Below are 5244 nucleotides of genomic sequence, written 5' to 3'. Positions count from 1 at the left end.
CAGGCATGCATCCTATTTCCAAGAGATGGGCGTCTGACCACGTGGGACACTAAGTATAGGAGAAGGGTGCCATCTCAAATGTCCCCACCTAGTTCATCCTACTTCCCTATTGGGTGACGTTTGACCCTTTACTGACCTGGAAGGAGACGTTGGCATCGGTTCCCTTCTCTTCTTCCGCCTCCCCTTCCATCCGCGCTCTCCCTCTCTATCTCTTGAGTCTTCCCTATCTTCTACCATGTCTTCCACCATAGCTTCCTCCATTTCATCCTCCATCTCTAGGTCTAGGTCACCCTGAGCTTCAGCCTGGGACTCAGAGAGAGCCAGGAGGGAGAGGAGCAACACACACGTCCAGCCCCACCACAGCTTCATCTGGAGAGAGACGGGAGATGGGACAGTAGGGGGAAGGGAAGGAAGGGAAGAATTAAGAGGGTAGGAGAGGTGGGAAGGGAATGAAAAGGGAGGAGAGTGGAAAGGGAATGAAGTGGGAGAGGTGAGGGTTGGGGAAGGACAATGTGAGAGGAGGGGGAATGGAATGGGTGGGGGGTTGAGAGAGGAGAAGGAGGGAGTGACATGACAGTGGTGAAGGCGTGTGAAGTAAGGGTGGAAATGGAGGATTTGAGGAAGAGGGACCAAGAGAGAGAGACAAGCAAAGAAAGAGGTCAGGAATAAGGTTAATACACTTCTGATTTCAAAAGCACTTTTCCAGAAACTATCTTTCCATCTACAAATATTTTCTAAAAACAAATGAAGGTTTTGTCACTGTACTGCAATTTGGCCGTATGCAAGGAAATGGATGGCTTTCACCAGAGAAAGATTATACATGGCTCTGCTATTTTCCAATGAAAATATATTTCTGAATTTAAACAGACACCCTAAATCAGGTTTCAAAGATGACTCATGAATCCATGCAAAAAATGGTTCTCTGCATTTCAATGACTTGCAAAATATTCACTCGTCGCCGACCAAGACACTTTTCAGTATATACCTCGACAAGCATTTCATCATATTGAATCAATAAGTTTGCCAGCTACAATTGAGTAAAAGGTTGAATATGGATTGATACAGTATTTTCGAAATCAATGTCCCTCGGGGTTGGAGTAAACATAACGATTGACGGAGCGTCTGGGGGAGGTGGATGTGGGTCGCCAACAAAAGCAAGGAGCCACTGTCCCTCAGGCCAAACTACAGTTCCCTAGGGGATGCCCATATGCCCCGAGAGAGAGAGAGAGAGAGCACCACAATTAACCTACAGCTGCCGACCAGAAGTGTCCACAAAACTCCACAGAGTCAGGATTGTTAGCTAGGAGCCAGGATTGTTAGCTAGGACTACTGTAGCTACTACTACTACTACTACTACTACTACTAGAACAATCTGTCAGGCGCATTATCAAGACATCACATCAGCAAACTGTCTTTCATCATATTTCTATCACGTCTTTTTTTATAGGAAGCAACAAGGTATTTCAGATATATATATATATATATATATTGTTATGTGAATGTCGGCTATATTTGACATTAGCTAACGTTACTGCACAAGCAAAGCTAAATAAGGAACTCGGTAACGTCAGTTAACCAACGTTTTTCCGCGACAGTTCACCGGACGTCCCTCAACCTGCGGGTCCGTGCGGCGCGAATTAGCGGGCTTAGCAGAGCGTTATCAACAGCTAGCTATGTGGTTTTACTAAATACAGCGACAATTTCAGGCATATTCATAAAGCCTAACGTGTCACATGTAAACATGTTCACATTTTTGAGAAAACGTGCCTGTCTGAGGAAAAATGCACTTACGTTAGAAAGCTAAGTTTAGCCAGCTAATGGCTATGCTAAACTAACAACATGTTGTGTTGCAGTTGTCAGGGAAGAATGAATGAGTGTAGCGAACTAGATAAATATTAAGCAAACAAACCTTGTACAGTTGGGGGTGGTAGAAGAAAAAATAATAATAATAATATTCCAAGTTTTGTGATGTTTTCTGCGCCAATATCCTCAAACAACTTTATTTTCACTGAGTAAAACCGCGGGTGCCGAGGCCTGAGGAGCGGGATGGACGGATCACCGTGGAGACCTTCTGAACGGCGATGACCGGAAGAGACTTCTGCTCACTGCGCATGCCTGAACCAGACAACCAGAGAACGCCATTGGGGAGCAAATTTCAAAATAAAAGTGCTCTGCCTTGGAATAACAAACTCATTTATTTTGATTTTTTACCTTTATTATTATTTTCGATCTATCGTTCTATGTACACCCTCAATGCATAACAGTTTAGATATTTGTCATTTAAATGTTATGATATAATTAGCTTGTGTCCGTTATCTTGTTAGATAAATCCATTGCAGAAAGAGATTTGTCCAAAAGTAGACAATTAATGCAAGTTATTGGATAAACATCCAACATTTATTATTATTTTAATTTTATTTTATTTAAATAATTATGACTTTTAGAAATACATTATGGATGGTTGCTATAATTTGAAAAATTATGTAATACATTTGAGCAAATATACCTAATTTTGATTACTTTTATTGTGATAACTTTGTTGCTCTTCCGGCAGAGTTCATGAATGTTGACGATTGTTGAAACGTGAACACATGTTAACAAAAAACACACCGGCATAGCAATATACAATTCATAGACAGCCAACATGAGAGATACGCCGTTATCAAACTGCGAGCGGGACTTTTACTCAAAGCCATTCAAGAAAAAAAAGGTAGCTGATGCAATTTGTGTATGGTTGCATGTGAATGAAACGTGCTAGCTGAGATAGCCAGATATGCTAGTTAGCTGACATAAATGGCCAATTTAGATGTGAACCCAAACTAAAATATTGTACAGTGTCTATCTTTCTACCAATGTTACAGAGTTTGTTAGAGTTCTGGGTCACTGTACATAACCTATTGTAAATCCTTGAGCTACCTAGCTAGCTAATTATCTTTTGATGCATCATTGCTATACGAGCTATAAATATTTACGATACATAATCTCGCTCAATAATGTGTACCCGCAGCGCTTGGATGGGAGACAGACCTATGACACAGAACCATCAAGATCTCGTTCAGGACAGATTATGGATGCTGCTTTGTTGACCTGGGGAAGACAGGCGAGTGTTCCTGCCTTTGAAAGACAAGAAATTACAGTTGAGCAGTGGCTCTCAACCGAAAGCTGGCCTATCTAAAGCGGATTGTTGAGAAGACCAAAACACTGCCTAAAACGTAGATGACAGGGCACTAGGCAAAGCCAAATGCACTTGGTGGTACAGTAACCGAACATGGTTGACAGCCATTCTTAGTGGAGTTAGCTTTCGCTACTAACGCCTTGGCAGGCTTTTGCACTAAGTTTGCATACATCTGAAAGGACTGGATACAAGTATGGCATTAGCTGTACCTTGCTATCTGATTGGATTGGCAGAATTGTTTTGCCATATACCCATCCATCCTTTCAGATCTATAAAGCAGCATAGTGGTAGGGGCTAGGTGACAGTGGTAGGGGCTAGGTGACAGTGGTAGGGCTAGGTGACAGTGGTAGGGGCTAGGTGACAGTGCTAGGGGCTAGGTGACAGTGCTAGGGGCATAGGTGACAGTGCTAGGGGCTAGGTGACAGTGGTAGGGGCTAGGTGGTAGGGGCTGGGACGGTGGTAGGGGTTAGGGAGCCAGGTGGTAGGGGCGAGTGACAATGGTAGGGGCTAGGTGGTAGGGGCTAGGTGACACAATGGTAGGGGATAGGTGCTAGAGGCTAGGGGCTAGGTGACAGTGGTAGGGGCTAGAGGGCGGTTTGAGATTAACTTTGTACGTTTGGGCTCCTGAGTAGCGCAGCGATCAAACGCACTGTATCTCAGTGCAAGAGGCGTCACTACAGTCTAGTTTGAATCCCAGGCTATCTGGCAGTAGACGTCATTGTAAGCCATAGAATTTGTTCTTAACAAACTTGTCTGGTTAAATAAAAAAAATAAAAAAAAATGAATTGTGTTCTAACCTCCAGAATCATGGCCCAGGTGTCCTGTCAGGCTCATTTACTCCGAAGAACCGGCCAAATGAAGGACTCATTTTCTTCAACATTGAGCTGTCTCCCATGGCTTCTCCAGCATTTGAGATGGGCAGGTAAGTCTACTATGTTTTTACTTCATAAGGCTATAGTGTAAATTGCATCTGAAAAAACGATCACTGAAAATGTTTTATCTGCGTGGTTGTCCTTCCCCCTTCTTGATCTCTCTCTCTCTCTATCTCTAGGCAGTCAGAGCTGTTGGTGAAGCTGAACAGACAGTTGGAGAGATGCCTCAGGAACTCCAAGTGTATAGACACAGAGTCTCTGTGTGTGGTGTCTGGAGAGAAGGTACACACAAACACACACACCTGAAGTTTGGCATGAAGGCTGTGAACGAAAGTCCCCAAATTGGGTTTCAATTCCAGTCAATTCAGGAAGTAAACCAAATTCAAATTTGAAATGTTCTCCATTGAAAAGCATTGAAGATAATTGTTATTTCAATTTAATTCCTGAATTGACAGGAACTCAATATTTGGAAGGTGTTTTTAATGTTTTGTACACTCAGTGTATATCTACTGGTCTTCCAAGGTATAATGCCTATCTGTCTACCTGTCTATTTCTCCAGGTGTGGTACAGTTCTATGTCTATATCTACCTGTCTATTTCTTCAGGTGTGGTACAGATCTATGTCTATATCTACCTGTTTATCTCTCCAGATGTGGTACAGATCAATATCTGTGTAATTAGTGTGTCTGTGTATCTCCAGGTGTGGCAGATTAGGGTGGACGTCCACTTGCTGAACCACGATGGTAACCTAATGGACGCTGCCAGCATTGCTGCCATTGCGGCCCTCTGTCACTTCAGACGGCCCGATGTGGGCATCCAGGGAGAGGAAGTCACTGTGGTGAGGGGTGGGGTGGGGTGATGCTATCGACAACTAATGCCATGGCAACAATCTTTGACATTGATTACACCCCTGGGTGGTGTTAATTAGGAACCACACTGACAAACAGGGAAGGACCACCTGGGTTTGTCTAATAAGACACACACATTTTTGTCACACGTTGCAAAAGGTTTTAAAAATGTCACCTGTTGCATGCCCTAATGAACACAACCCAAATGTATAATGATTTAACCCTTCATGTGTCTGTTCCACAGTACAGTACAGAGGAGAGAGACCCCATTCCCTCAGCATCTACCACATGCCCATCTGTGTCAGTTTCGCCTTCTTCCAACAAGGGTAGGTCCCTGTTATATAAGATCA

General features: G+C 43.3%; 1 pseudogene; it reads left to right on the top strand.

The window, feature by feature from the left end:
* Positions 1-2644: 2644 nt before the first annotated feature.
* On the top strand, positions 2645-5224 carry LOC124030412 (annotated as a pseudogene).
* Positions 5225-5244: the final 20 nt, after the last annotated feature.

Source organism: Oncorhynchus gorbuscha, unplaced genomic scaffold, assembly GCF_021184085.1.
Source record: "Oncorhynchus gorbuscha isolate QuinsamMale2020 ecotype Even-year unplaced genomic scaffold, OgorEven_v1.0 Un_scaffold_11326, whole genome shotgun sequence".
Lineage (NCBI taxonomy): Eukaryota > Metazoa > Chordata > Actinopteri > Salmoniformes > Salmonidae > Oncorhynchus > Oncorhynchus gorbuscha.
This window is presented reverse-complemented; position numbering and strand designations above follow the sequence as displayed.